This window comes from Gracilinanus agilis, chromosome 2, assembly GCF_016433145.1.
Source record: "Gracilinanus agilis isolate LMUSP501 chromosome 2, AgileGrace, whole genome shotgun sequence".
In the NCBI taxonomy this organism is placed as follows: domain Eukaryota; kingdom Metazoa; phylum Chordata; class Mammalia; order Didelphimorphia; family Didelphidae; genus Gracilinanus; species Gracilinanus agilis.
This window is the reverse complement of record NC_058131.1, coordinates 316,366,986-316,389,314: the sequence shown is the minus strand read 5'-3', so window position 1 is coordinate 316,389,314 and position 22,329 is coordinate 316,366,986.

Here is a 22,329-nt window from a genome sequence, read left to right as displayed (position 1 = left end):
GTGATGTAAAAACAAAAGGTACAAAACGTGATAAAAAAAATTGGGGGTTAGGGAACCACTGGGCTCAGAATCAGATAATTCCTCTTAACACTCTTTATCACATATTCTTTGGTCCCTGGGTTGCCCTTTGCCCAAACTCCTGAATCTTTTCCCTAAATCTGATTGAAATCCTTCTTAGCTCAGGCTCTATCAGACTCTCCAGAGCCTCAGTGAGCTTTCTTATTCTTTCATAGTTTCCTCCATCAAACCAAACCACACTCTCAGTACAAGTGCCACAGGTCCATGTCCACATATGTACCAGTTCTGAGGCTACTTTCCTTAAATGGACACTGGGAACAACAGACACCAGCTTGGCTGCTCCCCCACCCCCAAGTCTAGGGTGTTTTTCCTCCATTCCATTTCTGCCCCATAGCATCCTTGGCAACTCATTTGTTCCTCTAAGCCCTCCCTTCTCCCTTTTCTCCCTGAGGAGGACCGAGGGCAAGTCAGCCTCCCCACTTTCTAAAAGAGAATGTAGCATTCCTGTTGGGCTTTGTGGGGGAAAGGTGCAAATAGACTTCTCAAATGCATCCTGGTCCAGCTTGCTCTGCAGCTGTTTCCTTCTTTACTGCCCTTCTCACAGCTGGCTGCATACTACTAATGACCAGAATAATGCATTCCTAATTTTCTTTTTGTTTCAGTCTATTCAGGGTCTCTGCCTCCCTTCCAGAAATAAACCTGCTTCCTCCAACCTTCCATCACTCATTCGATCAATCAATAAACACTTATTAATGCTTTATTTTCATTCATTTCTTAATTTTGTAGTTTATCAATTTATTAATTAAGCACCTTCTATGTACCAGGCACAATGTAACCTGCTGGAAACAAAAGTAAAACATTCCTTGCTCTCAAGGAGCACGAATTCCGACAGGGAATGTTAAGATCTAAGGATGTGCAAAATAAACAAAGGCAATACATAGAAATTGGGAGGGTGGGTGAAGAGTGAGGTACCAGCAACTGACAGGATGAGGAAAGGCTTTCCTCATCATTTAAGAGGGGGTTATTTGGTGCTAAAAGGATAAGAATCCATCATTCCCACATCCACACCTCATTTAGGGTATTAAAAGCACTCTGCCTCTGGTGACCTTGGATCTTGACCCCAGTTGTTCATAGGAGATTTATCTGGGTGAATCTCCCTGTGCCAGGTGGGCTATTACTGCCTACACCAGAGTTTAGTGACTCAGCTCCCATCCAAATGACATTGACCCAGGCCAGTTCAATATGGCCTTGCTCTGGGGATTTGAGGCTTTCTCTCTGACCCTTATTGACTCTTTTCTCTGATGCTTCCTCCAGAGTCCCCTTTCCCGTCCTGAGTTCAGAACCAGCAACACTGATTGACTAGATAACCAAATATCTAGAGTTCTACACTGAAAGTCTGGACATTAGATTTCCCCAGCCGAGTGGGTTTTGGACTTGTTCGCCGATTGCTGACCTCAGTCCCCAAGGCCTTTGGTACCCATCCTTTAACCTTCACCCTCCCTCCAACATTGTGATGTATCCTCTGGCTAGATGAACTCATCCATCAGACCTATTGGGCTGCCATTTGGGTGGTCTTAGAGCTCATCACTCAAGGCTGCTATTCAAAATCAAGACTATCTTCTCCAAGATCCAAATGGCTCTTGGGAGCCTGAATTTATTTAGGAACTCAAGCAAGAACCAAAGATCTGTGAGATTAACCAACCATATCCTAGGATTCCACCTCAAATACTCTCACAAAAGATCTGCCATTCTCCATTAAAGGTGCTGCCTGATCTAATGCTAGCCTACCAAGCTTACCTGGGCCAACTTAATTAGTCTATCAGCTAGCATATATTAATCACATACTGTGTGCAGGGCTCTGTGCTAAATACTGAGTTGTTGCTCAGCTATTTTCAGTTATAGCTGACTTTTTGTGACTCCTTTTGGAGTTTTCTTGGCAAAGATATTGGAATGGTTTGCCATTTCCTTTGCTATCTCATTTCATAGAGGAGGAGACTGAGGCAAACAGTCAAATGACTTTCCCAGAATCACACAGCTAGTAAATGTCTGAGGCCAGATTTGAACTGAGGAAGATGAGTGGTTTTGATTCCTTGTCAAGAACTCTACCACCGTGCCACCAAATACTGGAATACAGGGAAACAAAGAAAAGAAAACAAAGGAAAAAATAACAGTTCCTGCCTTCAAGAGCTCACAGTCTAAGGAGGAAGACCCTATGCAAACAACTATGTACCAAAAAGACATATGTGTGTATAAATGCACACACATACATATATATGTCCATACACACACACACACACACATATAAATCCCTCTTCCTTTCTCTCTCCATACATATGGAGAGAGAAAGGAAGAAGGAAAAAGAGACAGAGACAGAGAGACTGGGCACAGGGAGAAAAAGAAAACTGAAGATCATTTCCGAGGGAAGGCATCAAGACGGAGGACTGGAAAAGGTTTCTGGCTTCTTGTAGAAGGTGGGACTTTAGTTGAGATTTGTAGGTAGTCAGAAAAGCCAGGAGGTAAAGGAAAGAAGGGAGAGACTCCAGGTATGGGGTACAGCCAGGGAAAACACTCAGTCAGATGATAGAATGTGATATTTGAGGGAACAGCAAGAAGGCCAGTGTCCCTGGATCTCAGAGTACTTGGGGGGGAAGTAAGAAGACTGGAAAGTAAGAAAGGGCTTATGAAGGCCATTAAAATTCAAAGAGGATTTTGTATTTGATGCTACAGGTAATAGAAAGCCACTAGAGATGAAAGAACAGAGGGGTGACCTGTGCTTTAGGAAAATCACTTTGATAGCTGAGTATAAGATGGAAAGAGAGACTTGAGGCAGGCAACCGTGCAGAAGTCTGTTGCAATAGTTGAATGAGTTGCCCTAGAATGTGGCCAAATCCGATTAAAAATGTAATTGGAAAATACTTAGCAAAATAAATAAAAATTCAATATAACATTGATAATTTTAATATCTGGCTTTCTAAGTCAATATCTGGCCCACAGGGATTCTAATATATATGCTTTAGTGGCCCTGATTTAGTTCCAACCTGTACCTTTCTCCTCCAGAGCCTACCATTAGTCATCCAGCCTCTTCCTGAGATAATGGGGAGCCCACCACCTCTTGAGGCATCTCAATTTACTTTCGAGTAGTTTTAATCATTTGGAAATTTTTCCTTACATGGAGCTGAAATCCACCTCTCTGCAATTTCTACACACTGTTCCTAGTTATGCCCTCTAGGGTCAAGCCGAATAAGCCCAATCCCTCTCCCACATGACAGCCCCTCAAATATTTGAAGACAGTTCTCATATCCACTCCCCCAAGTCTTCTATTCCACAGGCTAAACGTCTCTAGTCCCTTCCACCAATTCTCCGATGGTCTTCTACAAGAAATGTGAAGAGATTTTTGTCAGTGGTAGAGAAATTAGAGGATATACTAGGAGAATAGAGGTCGATAAACCAGCCGAGTCTCATCTCCAGAAGTGGCTCATTACATGATAGCAGAAGTGCAGGATTCGCCGAATGAACAAAGATCTATAAACCAGCAGAGTCCCTGCACCGGGAGCAGCTAATTACAAGATAGCAGAGGGGCAGGGTTCACTGACTGAGCAAAGGGCTATAAACTAGAAGGAAGGCTCGCCTTTCCAGACAGGTTTTGCAGTGAAGAGAATGGCAGAGTAGGAGTCAGGGGATCTAGGCTCGACTTGGCTTTACCACTGTGAGTAGGTGACCAGAAGCAAGGCATTTTCCCATCTCTGGGCCTTAGGTTACTCTATAAAATGAAGGGGAATGATCTCATTTCTGATAAACAAAGGCCCTTTCCAGATCTAATCATCTCTGAATTCATACATTTTGTCTTTAAAGCCTAACAATGAAGCAATGTAGAGTTGTAGAGAGAGAGCCAAGAAGAGAATCTTGAGTTTAAATTTTGCCTGTAATACATACTGATTAGGGTACCCAGGGCAAATTACTTAATCCCTCAGTGCTCTCTGCTCCACTTTTTTTTTTAAAACCCTTATCTTCTGTCTTAGTATCAATTCTTTTTTTTAAACGCTTGTCTCCTTTTTTTTTTAACCTCTACCTTCTATCTTACTATCAATTCTTTTTTAAAAACCCTCACCTTCTGTCTTAATATCAATTTTTAAAGTCCTTACCTTCTTAGTATCAATTCTTTTTTAAACTCCTGCCTTCCTTTTTTACCCCCTACCTTCTATCTTAGTATCAATTCTTTTTTTAAAAAAAAACACCTCACCTTCTGTCTTATTATCAATTCTTTTTTTAAACCTTGCCTTCTTTTATTTTTACCCCCACCTTCTATCTTAGTATTAATTCTGTTTAAAAAAAACCCTCACCTTCTGTTTTAGAATCAATTCTTTTTTAAACCCTTGCCTTCTTTTTTTTACCCCCACCTTCTATCTTAGTATCAATTCTTTTTTAAAAACACTCATCTTCTGTTTTAGTATCAGTTCTTTTTTAAAAACCTTCACCTTCTGTCTTATTATCAATTCTTTTTTTAAACTCTTACCTTCTGTCTTAGTATCAATTCCTTTTTGAAAAAAAAATTCTTACCTTCTGTCTTAGCATCAGTTCCAAGACAGAAAAGTGGCAAGAGCTAGGTAATTGGTGTTAAGTGACTTGCCTAGGGTTACACACCGAGGAAGTGTCACATCTGAACCCAAGACCTCCTATCTCCAGGTCTGGTACTCTATTCACTGGGCTACCAAACTGCCCCCTTAGTATCATTTCCAAGACGGAAGAGCAGCAAGGGCTAGGCAATGGGGAGAAAGTGGCTTGCTTTCTGGGTCACAAAGCTAGAAAGTATCTGAGGTCAGATTTGAACCCAGGTCCTCCTGACTCCAGGCTTTCTCCACTGTGCTACCTAGCTGTCCCTGTACTCTGATTCTGATTCTCTATTTCCTCTCATGTCATAGCAGCTGGATTTCACTCTACCTCTGGCCTTTACTCTCATCTCTACTAACCCTTCCTCTCATTAGCCAGTTTCTCCTAGAACTTCTGTTTTAAGGAAAGCCTCAGGCTAATGTGTTGTGAGCTCTGCCTTAAGAGCAAAGATTGTCCTTTTTCTTTGTTTTTCTTTATATTCCCAGTGCTTAGCACAGTGCCTGGCACACAGTTATTATTGGTGGTGGTGGTCCTTTGTTTTCCAAGAGAACCAATGGGACATCAAAAGTGATGTCTAGCTTTACACTGAGTTGGATTTAAATGGGGCAGAATTGCCCAAAGTTGTCAGTCTCACTCTGCACACAGTAAGTGCTTAATCAATGCTTATTGATTAATTTCAGAGAATGTGCTGACCTGCATTGGTAGAGGGAATTTCCTCATCCAGGAAGATCCCTGTATCCTTGTTCAGTCCCTTTTCCTATGAGGTAATTAATCAACCCTTTTACATCAATAAACATTTGTTTTTAGAAAGACGGAGTGCTATTGTGGATAGAGAACTAACCTCAGAATTGGGAAGACCTGGATTCAAGTTCTGCCTTAGACACATACCAGATGTGTGAGCCCAGTCAAGTCACTAAACCTTTTAGTGTTCCCAGGCAACTCTAAGAATATAAATTATAGAGTCTATGGAAAGCCTTTCATCACAAGGGGTTTCCCAGGTCAATGAACTTACAAATTCAAACTCCTTCCAGATCCATCTTCAGCTGAAAAAATGTGCTCATTCCTGGGCACCACATCTTGGCATAGACTTTGGCCAAACTGGAACAAGTCCAGAGGGATGTAATCGTGATAACAAGGCTAGAGGCTCCACCATACAGGAAAATTGTTTAAAGAAACTGTTTTACACCGAGAAGGGTTCTCTAGAAGGAGGAAGGGAAGACAAAGAATAGCTATCTTTAGGGAGTCAATCAATAAACATTTATTAAGCACCTACTATGTATCAGGCATTCTGCTTAAGTGCTGTGGATACAAAGAAAGATGGAAGACAATCCTTGCTTTCAAGGAGCTCATGACCTAACAGGCTGCTATTTAGAAAGTAATCATGAAGAGAAGGTGCTTGTTTTGCTAGAGTCCATGAGAGAACTATCAACAAAGGGCAGAAGTTGCAGGCAGCCAGATTTAGGCTTGATGGAAAAAAACAAAACAGAACAACCCTGCTAATAATTAGGGCTATTTGAATGTGGAATAGGCTGCCTTGGTGGTCTTCAAGTGGATGCCCATTCTTTAGATGAGATGTCCTAGCTGAGAGTGTAGGTCAAACCTAGATGAAATTAGATGCCTCCTGGGGACTCTTCCATCTTTAAGATTCAACCACATCTCCATGAACCCTTCTCTGATCATGCCAGTCTCCACTGAGCTCACATTCTTCTGCAGCATTTAGTAACTGTACCCTCTACTTGATGACTGTCAATATTTGTGTGTATGTGCATTATCTCCCCCTGCTAGTCTACAGGTTCTATGAAAATAGGGAATCTTCATTCAAGGAAAATTATTTAACAGCTAGCATTTATATAGTACTTTTTAAGGTTACAAAGCATTTCACATGTTATCTCACTTGATCCTCCCAAGAACCTTGTGAGGGAGGTGCTATGACTGTTCTCATTTTACAGATGAGGAAACGAAAGCAGAGAGAGGTTAAGTAACTTGCCCAGGGTCACATAGTTGGTACATAACAGAAGCATTTCTATTAGGTTGAATTCCTTTGGGCTTGTCCATCATGACCCAGAAACCTCTTTATCTTGGGAGATCACTTCAGACTTCAGACTTTCCTTTTGCCCTTGGGCTTCTCCCTCTGACTTAACAGCTCCTCCCACAATCTCCACTGAAGAAGGCTCTTGGAAGTTACAATGTTAACAAACAAAGAATGGCAAGGAAGCCATTTTGACTGCAATAGAGAATTCCTGAAGAGATTTCACATGAGATAAACTTGGAAAACTAAGTAGGAGCTATATTATCAAGGACTTTAAAAGTTAGGCTAAGGATTTTGTACGTTATCCAAGAGGCAAAAGGGAAGCAGTAAAATTTTTGGAAAGAAATTACATAGTCATACCTGTGTTTTAGTAGCACTAAATTGATAGCAGTGTGGAAGAAAGGTTTCAAACCCTAAATCCAAGAGAATGAGTGTCTAATTGAGTGCTCTAGAAATTTGTTATAGGTCTTCTTTTGTTTAACCTTTTTCAAATAAATAATTTAGATAAAAATGCATGTACCATATTATCAAATTTTCAGATGACATCAAGATAACATTGATAAGAGTCAGAATTCAAATGAGCTAAATCTAAATTGGATAGGAATAAATGTAAAGTTTTTCATAGGGAGCAAAAAAAATCAATTGCACAAGTATAGGATCAGGAGGAAGTCTAATACATGAGAGTCTGAATGAAAAGAATTGGATTTATGCATGTGTTTGTGTTTGTGTATGCGTGCGTGCATTTGTATAGGTTTACAAACATATACTACACTCTCTATAGTATAATATTTACTATATATACATATAAGCTCACCAATATAATATCCTAGTCCCCCAAAAAACTATTGTAACTTTTGGTTCCCTTAAGAGAATCAAATTTTCCAGAAGAAGGATATGAAAGTCTTACTATACTTTCTTCTGGTCAGAAAACATTAATGTTTTGGGTGTCATGTTCTAGAAATGGCTTTGACTGAGACTGTGAAAACTGCTTTGCCTGGTACAGTTCCAGCCCTCCAGAATGCATGTATGAATCTTCTATAATGCATATTGATGTATGCTCAATAATCCAGGATACTAGACATTACCAACCCCCAAGACATTTGCTTATATGGCACAAAGAGAGTTAAATTTCCTGGATCCTTGCCCTTCATTCCTCATTCCTTTTTAGGCAATTCAGAAAATACATTAGTCCAGATTACCCTATTACCTTCCCCCATGGATGGCAAGGAGGTCTCCCGTTAGTGCCATGTTGGCTTTATCTAAAACTATATAAATTTGAACAATGAAGGGCAATGGACCTTCCTTTGGAGTGTGGCTAGCATTGCACATCTGAAGCCACCCCACTGTGCACTGCCCATAGACTAAGGGGAATAGGGCATATGATAGGCTATTCCCCTTTGACATCTATTCTCTTTTCCTTATGAGCAGCCATAGAGTTTTGTTAAATACTAATCCTGTGTGGCATCCTTGCTCACTCTATTTTTGTGTCTCATTGGCAAATTGCTCAATGACCAAAGAAGGGCAGCCAGGATGATGAGAGGTCTAGTTTCCTCTACTTTAAAATGGGGATAACAGTGGGCTCCCTTTCAGGGTTATCATTTAAAAATAAGAGTTTTTCTTTCTTTCTCCTCTGTTTCTTATTTACCTTTTCATGTTTCTCTTGGTTTTTGTGGTTGGATATTGAACTTTCCATTTAGTCCTGGTATTTTCTGTGCAAATACTTGGAAATCTTCTATCATGTTGAATGCCCATACTTTCCCCTGGAATGATATAGTCAGTTTTGATGGGTAGATGATCCTTGGTTGTAGACCCAGTTCTCTTGCCTTTCTGAATATCATATTCCAAGCCTTGCGGTCTTTTAGTGTGGAGGCTGCCAGATCCTGTGTGATCCTGATTGGTGCTCCTTGATATCTGGATTGTCTCTTTCTGGCTTCTTGTAATATTTTTTCTTTTACTTGAATTTGGCTATTATATTCCCGGGAGTTGTCTTTTCAGGGTTTAGTGTAGAGGGTGATCTATGGATCCTTTCAATGTCTATATTGCCCTCTTGTTGAAGAACTTCAGGGCAATTTTGTTGGATAATTTCTTGTAGTATGGAGTCCAAATTTCTATTAATTTCTGCTTTTCCAGGAAGACCAATGATTCCCAAATTGTCTCTTCTAGACCTGTTTTCTTGATCTGTCAGTTTCTCAGTGAGATATTTCATGTTTCCTTCTATTTTGTCAGTCTTTTGACTTTGCTTTATTTGTTCTTGCTATCTTGAGAGATCATTGGCTTCTACTTGCCCAATTTTGGTCTTTAGAGACTGGGTTTCTGCTATAATCTTTTGATTTTCCTTTTCAATTTGGTCTATCCTATTTTCCAGCTGTTTAATTTTGGTCTCCAATTTGCTTATCAATTCTTTTGATCTGGGGGCATTTTTCTACAATTGGGAGTTTCTGTCTTTTAACCTTTCCTTTTGAGCTACTTCCCATTTCTCTCACCAAATCTCTTCCATCTTTCTCATGATCTCAGATTTGAACTCTTCAAGAGCTTGTGACCAATTTTCATTTGGGGGGGAAGGTTTGGATGTGATTACTTGTTTGTTCTCCTCTGTTGTTTGCTCTGTTGGCTGGATTTTTTCTGTGTAAAATTTGTCGAGTGTTAAAGATTTCTTCTTGATCTTTCTCTTTTGAGGTTCTTGTGCCCGGCTTGCCATTATTATTACTTCTTTCTCAGTCAGAAGTCTGGGTGAGGCAGACAGGCTCTCTGCCTATCCTATCGAGCTGTGGAGCAGGTTTTGTCTGAGTCACAGTGCCATGTGCCCTCTCAGCTTTATCCTCACACCCAGGGTTGGTCTGCGCTCTTTAGGATCCTGAGGTCTCAAGTCTAGTTGTTCTCAGGGTCAAGCCACCTGGTGGTCCCCTTGCTTGCTGCTCTGCCCCGAAGCTCCTTTAACAGTCTCAGGGCACTGCTTCCCACAGTCATGCACCCCTCTGCACTGGGTTCCCACCCAAGGTCCATGCCTGCACCCAAGGTCCACACCTGCCTTCAAGGTCTGTGTTCAAAGTCTGGTTCTTTAGCCTCTTGAGATCTTAATTCTTGTTGGTCTCAGGAGCAGGCCTTGGTGATCCTAGGTAGCTGCCAAGAACTTAATGATTGCCCTAAACTTGCTCTAACTCTTGTGTGTTGGCTTTGGCCCTGTAGGTGGTGTGGGAGGGAGGGGGTTGTTCAGCTAGCATTTTAGTGAGAGCTGTTTCACCCCCTTATAGCATAGAAATGCCCGATCCCATGTACCTTTAATCCTGCGCCCTGTTGTGGGGTCCCTTCATTCATCTGGATTTGTTTTTATGTCCTCTTGAGGAGTCCTATATGTGTGGGTTAGGAGAGGTTTAGGAGCTTCTTCTACTCTGCCACCATTTTAACCTGGAACTCTATCTCAGGGTTATCATGAAGAACAAATGAAATAAAATTTGTGAAAGTTCTTGGCACAGGGCCTGGCACATAATAGGTGCTCTATAAGTGCCTACACCTTCCCTCTCTCCCCACTAGACCATGACTTAGGAGAATCAATTGAAGAAATGAGAATGATTAGCCTGAAAAAGGGAAGACTTAGGGAAATGAGGAGGAGAGAATAGGGAAAGATCTCTCTCTTCAAAGATTTCACAAATTGCCATGTGTAAGAGAGATTTAGATTTATTTGGCTTTTCTTCCAAGTTCAGAATTATAAGCAATGGATGGAAGCTTCAGAGAGGCAATTTTTAGCTCTCTATAAGGAGTCCTTTATTAACCACGAGAGCTGTCCAAAAGTTAAATGAGCTACCTCAAGAGGTAGTGAATTTTCCATAACAAGCAAAGGTAAAATTACCACTTGCCCATATCATCAACTTTTTTTTTAAAACCCTTACCTTCCATCTTGGAGTCAATATTGTGTATTGGCTCCAAGGCAGAAGAGTGGTAAGGGTAGGCAATGGGGGTCAAGTGACTTGCCCAGGGTCACACAGCTGGGAAGTGTCTGAGGTCAGATTTGAACCTAGGACCTCCCATCTCTAGGCCTGGCTGTCAGTCCACTGAACTACCCAGCTGCCCCCCATCAACTTTTTGATAAACATTTCCACCTGGTTATCCCAGGTATCTTATTTTATTTTTTAAACCTTTATGCTCCATCTTCATGATTCCAAGGCAGAAGAGCAGTAAGGGATAGGCAATGGAGATTAAATGACTTGCCCAGGGTCATATAGCTAGGAAGTGTCTGAGCTCATATTTAAACCCAAGATCTCCTGTGTCTAGGCCTGGCCTTCAATACATTGAGTCACCTAGCTACCCCAATTCCAGACATTTTAAATGCATATCCAAAATTCATTATATTCTCTCAAAACTCATTCCTATTTCAATGAAAGTTTTACCATTGTACATCCAACCACTAGAATTACAACCTCAGGGTCATCCTTGACTCTTTTCTCCCCTTCAACTTCCCCCTCAAAGAACTATGTCTCCACAGTCAATTAGCAAATCCTTTTTTAAAACCCTTACCTTGTCTTAGAATCAATAATAAGTTTTAATTCTAAGGCAGAAGAGCAGTAAGGACTAGGCAATTGGGGTTAAGTGACTTGCCTGGGGTCACACAGCAAGAAAGTATCTGAGGCCATATTTGAAACCAGCATCTCTCAACTCCAGGCTTGGTGTTGCCTAGTGGCCCCTTTGCCAAGTCTTCTTACTTCTCCTTCTTCAATTTTATCAAGCATCCATTTCCATTCACATGACTACTAACTTAGTTCTTGCTTTCATCAACTGAACAATTGCAAGAGTCGCCCATTCTTCTCCCACTTTCCTCTCCATCCTTCTCATAGTTTTGACTAGAGGGCTGGACGGTAACAAACTCATCTCAATATCTTTCTTTTTAGAGGGCAGAAACTGGACTTTCAGACCCTTCCACCTTGCATCTACTGCTCCACCTGATTTCAACTCCACAGAAAAAGATGCTCCTACATCTGGTACCCCAGGGTGTCCTACCCTCACTTTTCTGACTTCTTTTGCATATTCTGGTGCATCCCCCAACCCATTCACATTAGATTGCAAGCTCCTTGAAGGCAACAACTATCTTTTTTATTATTATTATTTATTAGTTCCCCAGCATTCAGCACAGTGTCTGGCACATAGAAGTTGCTAAAGAAATGTTTATTGGATTTATCAGATTGGTCTAAATGTAAGGAGCATGTCTGCCTATGGCATGCCCTTGCTCAAGAAGCTTCTTTGGATTCCCCTGTGCCATTAGGATAGACTACAAACTCTTCTATTGTTATTTAAACCCCTTTACAAACTGGTTCCAACCTATTTTTCCAGAATGATTTCAAATTATTCCCCTTTACACACTCTACATTTCAGTCAAGCTGCTCTCCATTTATGTATGACATCCCACCCCCTATCTCCATGCCCTCCTATAGACTCCCCAGTTTCTAGAATTCTCCTCCATCTCCACCTCTTAGAATTACTTCAGGTTTCAAATCAAACAAGGCCTTTTGGATTCCCCACATTGTTGGTGTTCTCCTCAACCCACAAATTACTTTGTATTTTATTTACATATTTTGCATGTTTTTAGACAGTGTGGCATAACACACGGAAAGGAAGCCATGAAGTCAAGAAGACAGAGATCAAGGTCCTACCTCTAGTTCATACTGGCTGTGTGACCTTGGTCAGTATCCTAGGTGACTCTAAGATCATCAGTTGCAGAGAAGGTACCAACCTGCATAGGCTGGAGGAGTTTCTTCATCTCAGAGTTCCCCACTTTGGTGAAATCACAAGTCTGGTCCCTTTCTCTATCCTATTGGTGTACATGTTGCATCACTTAGTAGGATATAAGCTTCTCGAGGACAGGGATGTTTGTTTTTGGTTTTGTATTCCATTGCCAACGACAGTGTCTGGCACATAGGAGATATTTCATAAAAGCTTACTAAATTGAGTTGAACTGTCCAGGATGCTATTGAGAGGACTTCTGTTCCCGAGTGGGTTGGAATATGTAACCTCCAGAGCTGCTCCCAATTCTGAGAGTCTGTGAATCAATGAACTACACTGGAAACCCAACTATTTATCTTTTATTCTGGGAGCTAGAACTCCCTGGTCCCTTTCCTTCCATAAGAATACTAGCTAGCATTTCCATACTGCTTTAAGATTAGGAAAGCATTGTATACATAGTATTTCATATTACTGTTATAACAAACTTGGAGATAGGTGCTATTATTATCTTCATCTTTACTGGTGAGAAAATTGAGGCAAATAGAGGTTAAATGACTTACTCACAGACACACAGCTAGTAAGGGAATGAGAACAGATTCAAATTCAGGTCTTCCTGAGCCCAGGTCCAGCATTCTATCCACAGTACCACACAGTTGCCTTACTGAGAAGTTGCCTGATGTATTATAAAGAATATCAGTTCTATGATGGAGTCTGAATGCCAACCAAAACACACTATATCACATTTTCTTTTCTCTTGTTTGAGATCTCTTCCAAAAAATGACTAATATGGACAGATGTTTTACTTGATTGCACATTTAAAATCTATATTAGATTGCTTACCATCTCAGGAAGGGGGAAAGGGAGGGAGAAAGGGAAGGAAGGAGAGAATTTGGGACTCAAAATGTCTTTAAATGTTAAAAATTGTTTTTACAGGTAGTTGAGTAAAAATAAAGTATGATTAAAAAAAAAGGAGAATACCACTACCAAAGTAAGAAGATGTGTTTAATTCCATCTCTGCTACCTACTGTCTATGCATCCAGAGGTAAGTGATTTCCTTTCTCCAGACTCCAGTTTCCTCATCTGTAAATTGAAGAGTTGGACTCATTCACCTTGGAGGTTCCTTCTAGCTCTAAATCCTGTGATTCCTTGTGAGACATATAGGAGACCGATATAGTAGAAAGATCATTGGATGTCGTCAGGAGACCTGGGTTCAAGTTTCGGCTCTGCCTCTAATAAGCTGTGTAGCCTCTAGTAAGGCATTTCACATTTCTGAGTCTTAGCTTGCTTGCCTTTATTTTATTTTGTTTTTTAAATTCTTACCTTCTCACCATTCCACCTCAGAATTTCTTAGTCAATTCTAAGACAGAAGAGCAGTAAGGCCTGGGCAATTGGAGTTAAGTGACTTGACCAGGGTCATAGAGCTAGCCAGTATCTGAGGTCACATTTGAACCCAGGACCTGTCTCCAAGCCTAGTGCTCTATCAACTCTAACTGCCTCCACTTACTCACCATTAAAAGTGGATAACACTGTCACAAACCACCTTCTAGGATTATGGGGAAAGGACTTGGTAAACTATAATATGATATAGAAATTGCATTACACATTATATTCCTCAACTAAGATCTTTCGTAGTTTTTCCTTTTTGTGTCCCCAAAACATTCCACTGGTGTCTTCTTTGAATGCTTCCTCCCAGTGTGACAGTTGCCTTGAATTGTTGAAGGCAATTTCAACAGGACACAAGCTCTGCCAAGCAGGAAAGGTATTAGTATCTGGATGGAAATGAATTGTACCTTTGTCATCTGAGGACCAGCCTTTGTTGTTTCAGTCTTTTTTCAGTCATGACTGACTCTTTGTGATCCTGTCTGGGGTTTCCTTGGCAAAGATCCTAGAGTGGTTTGCCATTTCTTTCTCTAGATAATTTTACAGATGAGGAAACTGAGGCAAACAGGGTTAAGTGACTTACACAGGGTCACACAGCTAGTGTTTGAGGCCAGATTTTAATTCAGGAAGATGATTCCTCCTAACTCCAGGCCTGGCACCCTCTCCACTGAGGCACCTAGATGTCATAAGAACCAGCCTAGTTCGCTTCAGAGACATTCATCACCAGTAGGTCAGCCACCAGGAGATTTCATTTTATTTTTTTGCCATAGCAGTTAACAAAGAAGTCTCTACTAAGTTTTGGAGCAATTGTGATCTGTGTCACTGGAGAGAGTATCCACACTGATGAGATGAAAGTCTTTTAAGTATATATAATTAAGATAACAATAACAATACTATTGATAATTAATAGTAATCAACACAGAGCCCAAGATACAGCTGAATCTTATGTGGTCCTTTGTACCCTCTAAGACTCCCTGACATCACCTGTGTGCCTTTGTCTCCCCCTACAGGGTCACTTTGCAAAAGAGAAGGTTTCTAGGAGCCTAGGAGGGAGACTGACAAAGACCAAAGAAGATTAGAGCTGGAAGGAATCCCCAAAGATGACCTGTTTCGGAAGTTCTTAACCTTTTTTGTGTAATGGGCCCCTCTGGCCATCTGGTGAAGTCTGTGGACCCCTTTTAGGAATAATGTTTTTAAATGCATTAAATAAAATACATAGAATTACAAATGAAATCCATTCCATTGAAATACAGTAATCAAAAATATTTTTTAAATTAAGTTCTTGACCCCAGATTATGAAACCCTGATCTAATCCAACTCTATCATTTACAAAAGATGAAACTGAGGTACCAAGAAGTGATGTGACTATATACACTGTTGTTGTTATTGTTGTCGTTGAGTTGTTTCAGTCCTATCTGATTCTTCATGACCCCATTTGGTGATTTTCTTGGCAGAGATATTAGAGTGGTTTGCCATTTCCTTCTCCAGCTCATTTTATAGATGAGGAACTGAAGCAACACACTGAGTGGATGACAAAGGCCATCCAATTCCAGAGAATCAGAATCCAGGCTTCTGACTATTCCGCTAGTGCACTCATTTTTCCCTATAGAGGCATGGGATCATGGAGCCACTCATTCTTGGAATAAAAGAAGACCAGAGGAGCTAGGCAGGGCTCACAAGAAAAAAGAATATTTACTAAAGGCCCTGAGGGAGGTGAGCCCTGGGCAATAGGTCCACACAAGATAACTGATTTATGATGGAAAGGAAGGAGAATGTATTCCTCCAAGCCCCACTAAAGTCAAGATGGCAGTTCATATTCCTGGAGACTGGCATATTTAAATTAATTCTAATCCCTAAAACCAATCAGTTCAGAGATGAAGAAGAGAGGAAGCAGCAGTGCGGGCACTAGAAAAAACTACCTTAGACTGAGATATCTGGTTACAGTCCCAGATCTGACACTTCCTCCTGGTTGGGTCACAATAGAACAAGGTTGAAGTGAGGAAAGCATTTTGCAAACCATGAAACCCCTTAGAAATGGCAACTCTCGGGGTGAAGGGGAAAGTAAGAGCATAAATCATGTAACCATGTTAACTTTTCTAAAATATAAATATTAATAAATGTTTAAAATTAAAAAAAAAAAAGAAATGGCAACTCTCCTTCCTCTGAGGTGTGGATGCCTCTCAACTAGGACTAACCAAACTTGTAGCTGTTACCAAATCACACTTTACTAGAATTAGAAGGAACCTCAGAATGGCATGCTAGAATTTAGGCAGCAATTATGGAATAGGAGAAAGAGCCCTGAATCTAGAGTGAAATCAGTAAGGTTCAAATTCTAGCTCTCTTGCTCACTCCCCGGCTTAGCCACAATTTTCTCTTCATAAAAGGAAGAGATCAGTCTAGATGGGCGGTTCTTGCCCTGGGGTCTATGAATTTTTTTCAATATTTAAATGATGGCATTTTAACATATAAGTATTCCTTCTATATCATGACTTTCCCCATCAAGGTTTCAATATATCTTTGGTCAGCATAAGACATTAAGTGGGAATATTGGGGGAGTTTTGCAGAAGCCTCAGACGACATGGGAAGGCCAGCAGATGACACAGAAAAGGTTTAGAAACTCAGAAATGCATAAAATCTATGTATAGTATTGCATAATATCAACATATTTTATCAGGTGATGCCATAAATATGCACAATTTCTTTTTTAAAATTAAAATAAGTAAAAAGTTAAAATTTGCAAAAAAGAACGTGAAAGCCAGCAGACAAGACACAAAGGCTAGAAATGAAGACCTATCTTAACATTGACCTACATATAGCCTATGACCAAATACTTAACCCAAATTTTACTAGAAACACTCCATAAAAGAAAAAGAAAAAAATCCGACTTCTCTGTTACAAAAGAAGGGTCAAAAAAATGTTATGCAGATTTTCTAGGTGGCAGGGTTAGCACAGCCCTAACCCTCACAATTTGGAAGGGATGCCTGTAATTGGTTTCCTTTGTGGTATTAAATATTTTATTTTATCCATTTTTAAATGTTATCCTGAGACAGGGTCCATAGGTTTCACCTGACTGACAAAGGGGTCCCTGACACAAAAAAAACCCTTAAGAAGTCATGGAATAGATGATCTCTAAACTCTTTTTCTAGCTCTATATCTTATGAGCAATAGAGCAGGGAACTTAGAACATAGAATATTAGAGCTGGGATGGACCTTTGACCACAGAATATTGGACCTGGCATGAACCTTAAGAACACGGACTATTGGACCTGGGAGGGACGTTGAAATAGAGAATATTAGAGCTGAGAAGCTCCTTGGAACACAGACTTTTAGAGTTGGGAGGGACATTAGACCCTCCAGTTAATAAGAGGCAGAGCTAGCACTCAAATTCAAATCATCTCCTGATCTCAAGTCCAATGCTTTCTTCCTTCTACAGTGTCCCTAATTTAGCACTTTGGACATTCTATTCAGACATCCTCTGGGTGAGAAACAGTCCTATAAAGTAAACAGGTCTCCTGAGAACCAGGGAATGTATGATTGCCTAAAGTCCAGGTTGTCAGGAAAAACAAAAAACAAAGAACTAAAGCAAGGTCTTGGGAACAGGGTTGATTTAGAGGAATAGAGGAAGGAGAAACTCTAGAGTTTGGAGGGGATTTTTCAAAGAAGTTGATATCCATTGTGTGTTCCAGAGAACTGTTCTATTTCTGTAGCATTTTAAGATTTACAATGGCCTTCTGAGGTACATAACAAAAGTCCTCTTTCTTGCAAAAGAGTCTTAGTGAGGACAGTAATTTGTTGAGGATTGCACAGCTCATTAGAGACAGAGGTAGGGCCCAAGTCTTTGAATTTCTAGGCCAGTGTCATTTCCCTTTTTACCAAAAAGCCCCTTCCACTAAGAATACAGGGTATCCCAAAAGTCTTGAACGCAAGATTATGTTGAGATCATATACTACATCTGAGGTCATTGCCAATTATCTTGACTTTTGACCTATTTTTTGACTTCTCTGGAAAAGAGAGTGAGGTCATCAGCTTTACGCAATTCTGCCCCACTTAAATCCAATTCATGTAAAAGTCCATCATCCACTATTATATGCCATTGGTACTCTTTGAAAATGAAGGATGACCAACAACAACATAACACTACTCTGAAAGACTTTGAAAATATCTTGCTGAAATTGCAGCATACTAAATTTATAGTGTTCCCCTGATCTCCCAATTTACTCTGTCCAAAAAGAAAATGAAATAATTTCATCTGGCATTCTATGTTCTTAAACAACCCAATTATCACCTTTCTCTTTTGCTCATTTTTGTAAGCCTTCCCCCATTGCCTCTATACCTTTATTATTCTTAGGTTTCTTGCTCCTGGATCTTATTGAAAAGAAAGTCTCTGTTCTAGTCATTTCTTCTTTCCTTTTCATTTGTACATGGACTCTGAAAGCCTTATAGAGTGACAATGGGAGCCCTTCAGGGGCAAGAAGGATTCCAGGAAGAAACATTTTTATTCGGGTTGAAAATATAGATTCAATTCCACCAGTTTCTTCCTCCTTAACAAAGGAAATCTGTCTGTGATAATTTCTCCCATTTTATTTTCTTTGATTCATAGAGGTAACTATTTTTATTTTTTATAATACTCTTTCCTAATGTTTCTATCCCCTCCTAGCTACAATCGCTTCTCCCACCTACACACAAAGAATCATATAATTATAGAACATCAGAGTTGGAAGGGATGAGAGTCATCTATTCCAACCTATACTTGAGAAGGAATCTCTTTTACAGTATTCCTGACAAGAGCTCATCCAGGATCTGCTCAAAGGTACCCCAGTGACAAGAAACTCAGTATCTGCTGAGAGAAACCCATTCTCTTTATGAACATCTTGTGTATGTATTAGCCTCAGTCACTTAATACCTGTGTTAATCAGTTTCCTCATTTTACAAATGAGGATGATAATAATATCCACCTCTCAAAGTTGTTGTGAGAATCAAATGAGATCATAATTGTAGTGTTTAGTATAGTGCCTGGCACATAAAAAGCGTTAGCAGTAGTAGTATCCTTTGACTAACTCTCTAAATTCCACTCACTTTAGGGGTTCAAATCTCTAGAGCAGCCGATTCTGCTATTTGTCTAATGGCTCTAGATTTAACCCTGAAGGGTTAAGGTTTTTAATACTGTTGCCCCTAATTCCCCACTGTTATGATCCCATCAACAATCAACCAGTTAATCTTATTAGCTTTTAGAAAAGAGATTTCCTAAAAAAAGGTTTAACAAGAACAAGCAATACAAAATATTCTTCCAAAAACCTGGGGTACACTCTTCTACAAATGTACATAATGTCCATGGGAGGAGAGTAGAGTCCAATAAGACACAGTGGTATTGAGGCGTATGCAGTAGAGGAGATGAATGGCAGAAGGATATCTCCTATTTTCTGGCCCTGGAAATTCTTTTCTCCTTTGATGGATTCCTCATGGAATTCCCTTGAGAACCTTTGCTGGGTTCAAGAGGCCAGTATCTTTCTAAAATTCAAAGCTGGTACTTCTCTCCATCATGAAGGGTCACACTCAAAGAAGTTTGCCAATATCCTAAAAATTATCTTTCTACATTCATCGGTAGTCACTTTCATTGCTTCTCAGGTCATAGCTACTATCATCATTTGGGATCTATGGAAGCTATGACAAGACTGAATCGGTATCTGCTGAACTCACTAGGTCTGCTGGGCATTTTCATCTCAAAATGCATTCATTCAAAATGGGGAAAAAATGCACATAAAGAGATGGAGGCAGCCATGTGCTCACAGCCTCCTCACTTTGTGGTAGACAGTTGTTGCTACTCCATGACTCTTGAGACCAGGTCAAACTTGTCCAGCCTTCAAGGAAAAAGAAAGTAGGAGTAGATGGGTTAGGAGATAGGAGATAGGAGAAGTGGGTCACTTCTTTTTGAATTCCATCTCAGCAATCCCTGAGTCATCGGTTCTACAGGTTCTGAAGGCAAATTAGAAAAGTTTTCCTGATTATACAAAAGCAACTGCTCAGGTAGAAATGGTGAGAATGTTGTTCCTCACCCTACGCAGCTTTTAGGTGGTATCTTGGAATGGAAGCAGGCAGGGAATGTCATATCTGTGCATACTTCAAGGGCTGCTTCCCACCATAGACCAACCAACCTCTATTACATAGATGGGATGCTTGTCAAATTAGCAGATAATGTGAACCCAGAAGGGAGAGCTAACACGTTGGATAACAATCAGGACCAGAAAAGATTTTAACCATCTAGAATGATAGACAGAAAAGATGAAATCTAATAGAGATAAATGTAAAGTTTGATTGAAATAATCAATTGCACAGGGGCAAGGTAGGGACGGTGTAGCTAGATAATGGTGTATGTGAAATATTGGAGTGAAAGTCTTAGTGAACTGAGCCATTAGTGGCCACTTATAAAGTTAATACTATCTTAGGTTGCATTAATAGAAGCATAGTGTATCATGGGATGGAATGGAGAGCCATAAAACATTTGAGGAAGCAGACCTGGTCTGGGGGCTCTGAGCAATGAGTTTCTTCTGCCATTCTCATATGGGTCAGCTATATTCAGCCCAAACAGGACTGCTCACCATTTCCCAATATTGCCCTGCTTGCTTCTGTCTCTGAAGATTTGCTCAAGACATTCATTATAAATGAAACACGTCTCCAACGTCTTGATGTTTTGAAGTCTTTCTCTTCCTTTAAGACTTAACTCAAGCACCACATCTCTCAACAAGGTTTCTGTGATTCCTCACACCCAGTTCGGAAAGCCCTCACCCCCAATCTCTCAGACTTCTCTGTCTCGGTTCTTGAACGTATTTAATTCAACACAACATGTTTGAGCTGTCGACATACTTTTTTAGTTTCCAACTAAATCCCTAAGGGATTGTTCATAATTGTAGTTTTTCATAATTGTATGCCTGATATCCTTTCCTGAAAATGCTCCTCCCTTCAAGCTATAACATTGATGGTATTCGTAGTAGTATGCCAAAAAACAAAATCTAAGAAAAACAACCCTGAATTTGGTGTCAGTGCATTTGGGTCCAAGCTGCAAGTCTACCACTTGTTAGTTGTGTAACTAGAGGCAGGTCATGTAACCTCTTCATGCCTTAGTTTCCTGATCTGTAAAATGGTCATAATGATACCCATCCTCTTATTCCATATGGATTATTTTGAGAACCAACTAAGTTAGATGAATTTTTTAAATCACCTTGTACACCTGTGGATTGTTATTTTTAGGATTGTGTCAAGGCTCCATGGTGCACTGTTCTTCTCGTGGTGAATTATGGAATCAGTGTTAGAAGTGAAGTGGACCTTAGAGATCATCTAGTATAATAATCCCCTTCCCACACTTAACAGAAGAAGAAACTTGGGGCTGCAAAAGGAACACCACTAAGATTACCTACCCGATGAGTGTCCTGGAAAAGCCAGGATTCAAACTCATGTCAACTGATTCCAAATCTAGTTGTCTTTCTTTTAGAACCAAAAGAGTATCTGGTCTCCAACCCCCTGATTTTATAAATGAGAAAATGGATCCAGAGAGGGAGAGTTGTTCAATAATAATATATAATAGCTTACATCTATAAAGCCCTTACTATGCATACTTTATAATTATCTCATTTGACCTTCACAACAATCCTGGGAGGTAGGTGCTATTATTATTCCCATTTTACAGATGAGGAAACTGAGGCAAAAGGCAGCTAAGTGACTTTCACAGGGCCAGTCAGCTAGGGAGTATCTGAGGTTGGATTTGAACTCGAGACTTCCTGACTCAGGCCCAATGCTCTGTCTAATGTGGGTGAGCAGGAACAGAGAATAGAGCAAGAGTGCAAAGCCCAGCTAGATAGTCTTTCTACTCTACCCCACTGCCATATTTCCCTGGTATTAACGACTCCACAGGATCCCAATCCTCTCTGTGCCTTTAAATTCCCCCTCCTCCTTCTCTTCTCTCCCTTTCCTCTCAATAAGTGTTATTTCTCTCAATGTAATAGGGCTCTGTGCATTCCAAGCACAGGCTTCCTCCCCAGAACCATGCAGCTAAAATGAGTGTTTAAGGGAAATAATAACGTCCCTATTTGTTCTAAACCAAAGGGCAGAAGTCTGAGGGGACTGATTAGGAGAGGGAGCTCCGGGGCCCTGGGCCGGGCTAGGTCTGTGACTGGGACAATTAACTTGGTTTGTAGCTGGCCCTGCCTGGTGCTGCTAATCCGGCTGCCCTGCCCCTCACAAGGGGAACACCAGATCCCAGCGGCGCTTGGCCCACAAACCAGAAAGGTCGAAGGGAAAGGAATGGCTGTTTTTCTCTTTCCCTTTTGGGTCCTTTTGCTGCTCAGCCAGAGGATTTAGAGTGGGAAGAGACCTTAGAGATCTACCTGTTACCAAAAAATCCTCTTCCCAAAAATGCTCTAAAAATCCAAAAACCTGAAGCCTAGCTTTATCCAAGATTGCAGAACTAGGAAAGGGCAGAGCTAGTATCCTTTTTTTTAAAACATTTATTAATATTCATTTTTAACATGGTTACATGATTCATGCTCCTACTTTCCCCTTCACCCCCCGCACTCCCCCCACCCATGGCC